Genomic DNA, 9067 nt, shown 5'->3' on the forward strand with positions numbered 1-9067 from the left:
TTTCACAGTGCAAGGGGCCAGGTCCAATAGTTCCCATTACACTAAATGTTTAAGTGTACTTGACAGCTTTCCCCTGAGGTTTTATTTAACTTCACCCACTATCTAATTTCATGAAGTCCAACTCAATTAAACCCAACATTCAACAAGTGTATGATTTGACTAATTATCTAAGATAAACAGTCAAACACCCTTATAATTAATATAACGCTACACACCAAAGAGATATTAACATGGTATAACATTCTTTGGCCAAATTATGTTAACCACATATAAACATATAAAAGTTAGCAATAAAGGTAATTAAATTATATATGCTGAAAAGTGGGAAATTAACCCATATTACAAATCAGGTACAGTAGCAACCCGTCCAATTTCCTATTCCCCCTTAAAAAGGTGGGGCAATATATAATACCTAATAATTTTCAACTTTTTCCAACTATGTAATTGGGGTTGCAACTGAAAGCCAACCCAAATTGTACAAAACAGTAACCAGGTTTTCCATTTATTAACATACAATCGAAATCCAACTATAGGGTCTTTAAAGCCTGCAATAAAGCAAGTCCAGTCAGTGAGACAAACTTAAAAACCCATCTCCCGCCCATGCTCAATTTTTTTCCCTCCTTCTAATGGCGCCATGTAGGTTGGATCACAGTTACCCATGACTGACTTGATTATGTGTCAACTACTTGTGGCTGCTGACAGGCTTCAAGGGATACTGTATACAGTAAGGAGATCCTCCATAAAGTGTTGAAGATATTTTCAAGAGCATTTACAAGGCTGCAGTGAAGCAGGTAGACCTACTACTACACTGAGGAGACTTTGCAGAGGGAATATCATCTGCATCTACTGCTCTACCGAAGATTCTCAAGCTTTACACTGTAAGGTATGACATATTCCATGCACTTATGGCAATCTTGACTTTCGGCTTTCCATAGTTAAGCCTTGTTGCGATATTTTCAGTTGAACACACACCCACAGTCATGCATGTAGGTGTAACACAAACCTCAGTTTTTGTCATTTGCAATAAATATCAAACTGTCTAGACCTTACTTGAGGTTATTTGTGTTGTACCTTTCAACATTAATGAACAGAGTTTGACCTAAGACTGTTGAATGGTAATGGAACTTAGGATATGCCGTTATTTATATAGTTAAAGACATACTTTTTCCAGAGCATCACTACTGGAAGTATTCGGTTCAGAGAGTTGGTGAAAAAACTTTTACATGTTCCACCATACATTATCACAGTTGGTGCTGTTAGGATACACATGGAGGTTGACCCAGATGGTATGCCTTAGAAATTGACCAAATAAAACTAACAAAAAGTGTGAATGCCTCTGTGTGTTCTTATTTGAGGCTATTGGGAGATGTAAAATTTTAATAAGCGTTTATTATGCAAGTGTGAAAAGGAAAAACTTTACAAAATTTGTTCAGTGATAATTTGTTAAAAACAAATGGCATGTGGCAGAACAATATATGAGCATTCGCTTAAGAAATAATCTAATAATATGAAGTATTAAATGGAGTAGTGGATTTATATGATTATTCTATTTTAGTTCCCAATGAAATCTTTAGAAACCCTTATGAATGTTAGTTATATTGGCTGTGAGGTGGATCTTGTGAAATATTTATTGTTATATCAAAGCAACCATAGAAGGAATCCTGTTGGTTTCGATCATTATATCATGTGCCAAATACAGCTAACCATGTTTGGATATGTTTTGCTTAGTGTGAGTCCACCTCAATGGCTAGCTCCCAATCAGAAGGAATATCTCAACCCTTCGTGGACGTTGACGTGGTTCAGGAGACCCCTAACATGCCAGGGGAGGGTGCTGAGCAGCAGGTGGATGTTGTCATGCCAGCTGAAGTGGCAGCAACAAATGTCAATGAGGTTGAGGTTAATGGGGGTGGCATAATAGCTGAAAATAGAGTGAGGACAGTCAGAGGGCGCAACAGAGAGAGATGGGCCATAGAGAGGCCAGAAGTGGTTAGATTTAATAGTCATGGTCAGGCTGTTGCTCCTTCAAAGACAGTGGCAAGGTATGCCAGGTTTCTTGGGCAACAAGCCATTGATCACGGCCTCTTCCCGATTGACATGCTGGACTGGAGACATTTTAGGGGACGTGTTCTAGACCGTGCATGGGGGAAGATTGAGGTACCTTCTAGTAAATTTGCATATGTTTAATGTTGTCGAAAATCCTTAGCACATGGTAGAGTTAAACTGTTTACTGAACATGATTTTTGACATAACCCTGTATTGCAGGCAACCATTGACTGGAGCGATGAAAGGACAAGGGTTTTGAGTGACAGAATCCGTTGGATTGCAGAGGCCAAGATGAATGAGAGATGGAAGCACCATAAGTGTGATTTGAAAAAGAAGTGGTACAAGCCTTTCAGCAACACAAACCAGAGGTTGGTGTGTGGAGATGACCAAGTCAATCCGGACCAATGGCTGAGGCTTGTTGCTCACTGGGATTCAGTCATGGGAAAGGTGAGAAACACTGGATTTTTAAGAAGTAAAATCCGCTGCCATTGGTATAAAGTATGGAAAAAATTGATCATAAAATTACCCTTCATAATGGAGTTTTGTTTATTAATTTCACTATGGTGCTGATGCTTAATTGATTGTATGCCTTCAATAAATTGTCTTTGCTCTAGAATATATTACGAATCAACACATTAGAGAGCTTTAACTTAATGATATAGGAAGTTTAATTAATCTCCCTTAGCAATATATATATATATATTTATATATAAGGAGAAAAAGCTTCAGATCACCAAGGTAGGCATAGTTGGCTGAAGAAAGGAAAAGAAAACAAACAGAAATGCAATATTATGAGGGGAGAAGATCCGGACTCTACACTGGAGGACCGGATCGTCGGAGAATGTAGAATCAGTATAATGGAATTTGTTCGCAGGGAGGTCCGGTCTAAGATTGAGAGAACCGGATATCCTGAGACGACGCAGCTTGAAATGGGGATTTCATGCAGGAAAGTCCGGACCTCTAATCGGGAAAATTATACATGAGCTATATTTTTACTAGGGGAGGTTTAGGAGACCGGACCATGCAGTGAGGTCAACTCCCCAATCTTCAAAACCTGACCTTGTCTTACATCACTTTTTTTCATAAAGGAAATCATGGATTTGGCAGTGATCTGAGTTTAGGATATGGATAGTCATAGAAAGACCCCCATGATAATGTGCTTTTATTAATTAAGCTTCTAATGGTGTGTATGGAATAGAAACGCTGTGCAATTAACACAGTTAACAGAGGGAAGCTTCTAATGGGACACACTAGTGGAACGAAGTCACACGCGCAAGTGAGGGATGAATACGTAAGTAAATAGACTCCCAATACTTTGTCACCTTACATGCTATCTGAATAAAGCAATGCATTTTTAAAGCCATATGGTTTTATTATTTAAAGAGTGCGTTTTTGTTTGCAGGCTCAGGATCACGATGGTCAGGAACCAAACAGAATTGAGCTATTCAAATTAACTCACCGCAGAACAAATGGCAACCCTATTGACGAGGCTTCTCGGGAAATCATGGTAAGTTTGGTGATGCACTAACTACTCTCACCAAGAATGCAGCCACATTAACGTTACTTCATTAGAGAAAAAAATAGTATTAGGCGGGTGGGATTTTTCTATTGGTTGACATAAACATGTACATGTTGTAACAACATTTCGTTGGATTGACAAGATGAGATGGATAGGCTTGTGGCAGAGTATGAGGAGATGCCAGAAAACCCACCTATCACTCATGCTGTCTGCAATAAGATATTTTCAGATGTAGTAGGACCTGAGAGCAATGGACGAGTAAAGGGTTATGGAATTGGGGTAACCCCTGCAGATATACCTGGGCTGGTGATTTAGCGTCGTGGCGTTGGGGCAGAACTTCAACAACTGAGGTTGGCTAATCAACTGCTGGTGGCTGAGGCAACCAGGCAAGTGGAGCTTCAAAAGCTTGAGATGGAGCACAACCGCAATGTGATGGAGCAGTATATGGTTGAATTGGAGAGGATTGCAATGGTAAACACTCAAGATATATTGAACATTCAAAGGCAGCAGTCCCACATGGATTTCAACTTGAATGAGAGGCTTACCACATCTTTAGATAGCTACTTAAGGGGCAGCATTGGCACAAGCACCGGCAACACTCCATCCTTGGCACCCCCACTGCCCCCAGTTTAGACTGGCATAAATTCCTTCCACCTTCCACAGATGTCAGGTGTGATGACGCCATTTTCTACAGCAGGAATGGCTGGTCCCCAACAGTTGGCGCAAGTGCATGCTAGGAATGACACGGGAGCAGAGGATGGTAGTGCGGGAGATGCAGGCGCTTCAAGCAGCAAGGTTGGGAGGTCACAACACAACTGATCGACATATCAAAAGAAATCATGGCTGCCAGTAAGAATACTTTTTGTTGTTTTGAGTAATATACTGCTGGTATTTTGAACAGCTTTTGTGATACAACTATAAACTTGGTGGGTTATATTATGGATTAGACTATGATATATATCACCAAGTTTGGAAGTGTGGTCAAGTGTTGTTGGGATCATATGACTAAGTGTTTTGCAGCTAATGATTAAGCTTTTGTTGTTTTTGGTATCTAAGTTTCATTTTGTTTTACAAAATGTGAAAAGTATGGGGAAAGGATATTAGAGTGGTTGTAACTATGCACTTGAACCGCTACTTGAATTAAACATGCAATTTCAATGTATATAGCAAGTCGTATTTGCATCAATGAAGAAAGTCAGTGATTGTGGGTTCAACTGTGCAACTTGAGTTGTCCATTATTTGTTTTTCATTTTTCTGATATGGCTTTGAGGTTCAGCTACATACCCCTCCTATTAATGGGATTGCTGGACTGAAAGTTAAGCATGCTAGCTCCAATAACAGGGAATTTTTTTCACATTTTATGAACAATATGTTGTAACAGCCATTGCAAGCATCATTAGTATTATAAGAGCACATTGGATTGAAAATGCAAATGAAAGATTAATTAGACACTATTCATACATTCAATCCCACTGCAGCAATTTGTTTGGTGGGAAAATAGCATTTTCAATCTCATATAAGTAGTCACCAAAGTTCTTGCATGGTGGAGGATATTTAATTTCTGAAACCAAATCAGAAACTAATACCAATAAGGTGGGAGTGCAGTAAGCAATGGTTGTTATTAGTGAGCATTCATACCCACTGTTAACAAGATAGTAGAAGAAACCATGGCATGACATTAATTAATAATATCAATCCTCCACCAATTTAGCAACCCCAATAGAGATGGTGAACAAGTGAAACCCACTAACTACAGCATTAGTGAGGACCGGACATGTCAGACTGACACTGCAGGTTTTGGCAGAAGCTTCCACCATGCTTACATGTGGGTGGCCTTAGCTACCTTGCCACCCCAACACCAACCTCCAACATGATATATGGTGACTGCAGTGTGGCAAGGGACATTACAAACTAGCAATAGTGGCAGTTGCCTCTATGCCTACTAAAAAAAATTGGTTGCTTTGCTTGTTTTTCTTGTAATGTCTTCTTTGTTGGTAACTTGGTAATATCACATCACTAATCATGGGAATTTTCTCTCTCAAGTAATTGAGATTCTCTTAATAAATGACCCAAATCCTTGCTAATTATTTCCAGCCAATTTATGCTAGTTTGTAATTTCAGCTATATTTGACCTTCTCATACTCGCATAGTTTTTGCTTATTGAACTGAGGTTATTACTTATAGGGCGGATCCATATTGTTTTTGACACAATTTCTAAACCTTAGATATCATTATATTTTGGATGGGTTAGATTAAGTTTGATATGACAATTACTTTTTATTCACTTTAAAATAAGTACATATGGGGAAATGGAATCTGAAAAAGTTGCCCATTCTCTCTCATTAATCTACTTCTTCTTAACTTAATTAAAAAAAAAAAATTACTTCTCATTTCGTTCTCTGCATCTGCCGATTGCTCTTCTTCAGGCTGGGAAATCTTTGTTCTTCTTCAACCTCAAGTTTAGCAATCTTTCCAGCAAGCAGACTAGGCAGGATTTTCCTTGGTTGTTAACTTGTTATTATTGATTTTTTAATTAAATTGAGTTTTTTTTTTTTGGAAAAATTATGCTGAAGGAAAATCCAAGACCAGATCTTGAACATAAAGATCTGAATCAAAAGAACGCATGCAAAGAGAAAAATCTAATTAAGAAAATATCGCAAGGAATATGTAAATATTTAGTATTAGTACGTGTATTACCCTCTTTACAACTTAATCTTAAGGAACAAATTTGTGTTACCCAACACTCTATAACTTGCTATCAAAATCATATGATCCAACGAAAATGGCTTAAAAGGGGAGAAAACGATGAACAAAGTAAAAGATATGTATCCAGGTAGCTCTCTATGTTACTTGTTCAGAAGCATATATACTTAATTATGACGGCAAAAGGTGGAGAGTTGAGAATGAGATAAGATTGAGCTGAGAATTGAATAACTGAGTCACTTTTTGTTTTTGGGTTTGCAAGTTGTCCAGCTGAGAGATATGCATCAAACATGCCTAGCCGAGAGGCTTTGAATGTGCGTGGTTGATCGAAGATTTACTTCAAGCCCTCAATTTCTTTAGCTACGTACCCAACTCTCGGTAAAGAATTAACTTAAGAAGCCAAAAACATGCATGCAAGACACTCATCATTATTTTTTATCTCATTCTTCATTTGTTAATCAAGAGTGTTGCTATTTGCACACTTTTTTTTTTTTTTTTTCACACTTCCACCAATTTATTTTGTGAAATTACTTAATTGACATAAAGAAAAATTACCTTAAAGGACAACTCACATCATTTAAAAAAAAAAAAAACTTTCCTTACACACCCCACCCTCAACCTCACCTCCAACTACAACCAAAACACACCCCACCCGTGACCCCACCTCCATCCCAAAATTGTCGACACCTACCTCCCGCCATCAACCTGCCTTCATTGCTGCCCATGCATCCTATCTCCACCATAGCCATTGGAAGTTGGAGGCATGCCCTAACATAAATTTTTTGGATTTGAATGTAAATCTAATGTTTTCTTATCTAATTTCAATTGATTAATCAATCATAATACCTTTTTCGTCTGTTTGCGATGATTTGGAGTGATGTTTTTTAGAGTGCAAGAGTGAATTTTCTGGTTATTCATTTTCGGATTCACAGATCGTTCGGCACTGGTCTACCGAACATTTCAGTTTCGTTCGGTAGTAAGCTGCCGAACAAAACTGAAAAACTCAACAGCTTACCGAACGAAACTGAAATGTTCGGTAGCTTACTATCGAATAAAACCGAAATATTCGGTAGACCAGTGCTGAACAACCTGCGAAACCCTATAATTCAAATTCGAAATTTCAATCTTGAAACCCAGAAAACCCGCACTCCAAATTATCTCAAAAAAAAAAAAAAAGGTCTTGAGATGGATTAACCAATTTAAATTTAATAAAAAAAAAACCTAAATTTGCATATGAATTAAAAATAATTTAACTTAAGGCATAATTATGAGTTGACAACAATGGCTAATGATGTTGTAGTAAGGTGGTGAGACCACCAACGGCAAATTGACAGTAGTGAGTTGACGACGACTTCGACGGCTGAGCTGACGGCTCCGATGATGATGTTGGTATACAAGGGTGTGTTTTTGGCTAGGATTGGGTGGGTATGAGGTTGGGGGTGAGGGTGTGTATTGTCTGAAAAGGTTGAGTGGGTGTGTATTGTTTGAATAAATTGGGTGGGGTGTGTAAGAGAAATTTAGTAAGATTAATGAGATTGATGATATTTTGGTAATGAGAGAGGTGTATTAAAGAGAAATTTTACATTTTAAAAAATAATGAGAAGTGTGTAAGAGAAAAAAGTGTGCAAAAAGAAAAAAAAAAAGTGTGCAAATAGCAGCTCTCTTAATCAAAAGGCATGCCAACAACAACCATAAATCATATACCAATGCCAACAACCATAAATCATATATATACCAATACCAACAACAACTACTCTTAATTATCAATATAAATATGGGTGTTAAATGGGGTATAAACGTACACATGGTTTAGAGCCACACACATTGGTCGAACCCAATTTTTATTAATTCCCAAAAATGTAAAGAAATAAAAGTCCTATGAGTTTGACTTTTGCTATATATATATAGCTAGCTAGCCTAGGTACGTACCTAGCTAGCTTTATTTGAATGAATAATATAATTGTATTGGTTGCATAACTTGCATATATCATATATGGCATGGGTAGTGCCTTTAATTTCTCTATATGTACCTTCACTAGATAGTAAATAGATCAATATTAATATATTATATATGCATGCTGATGATCAATGGAACATGACATTTTCCTTCAGGCTTTTGATCGAGGTTTTCAAAGTTTCAAACCATACATTTCTTTCATGAGCCTTGCATGAAAATTATATATTAATTATTAAGCTGTTTGCCATATATATATATATATATATATATCATACATCCAACTCTGGGATTGCATATTATTGGTGATCGATTTATCACTGATATGGCAAGAGCTGCGGTTGCAAAATCAAAGATATTTCTGCTCATGAGGTATATATATGCACTACCTTTCATTTAGTAGTTGCCGTACAATTGCATATATGCTAAGCATATGCATGCACGCGTTAGAAATATTCAATCTAAAACTAATTCATAATAGGTGATAATGGATAATAACTGGCCGGTCCATATATATAAAGCGTAGAATTGACTTTATATTTACTCACACACATAAATTAAGAGAAATATGTACTAATATGTACTATAAATTCTAGTATAGAATAAACTGTTATATACCATGGCGTACTATAATATATTCCTGATCAATATATATGTGACTATTTGAGTGATCACAGATGTGAGAGCTAGATCGAGTTGTATATATATATGCTTGTTATATGCAAAAATGTTCTTTTTTTCCGTAACGTATTGATAAGGGGTTTAATGGATGATGCCATGCAGTTCATGCAGGGAAACTAAGAGAGTGAATCAACCCCGGCATTTGAGCAAGCTGAGGGGCGCCGAAG

The sequence above is a fragment of the Dryas octopetala genome, chromosome 8, assembly GCF_963921425.1.
Source record: "Dryas octopetala chromosome 8, drDryOcto1.1, whole genome shotgun sequence".
In the NCBI taxonomy this organism is placed as follows: Eukaryota; Viridiplantae; Streptophyta; class Magnoliopsida; order Rosales; family Rosaceae; genus Dryas; species Dryas octopetala.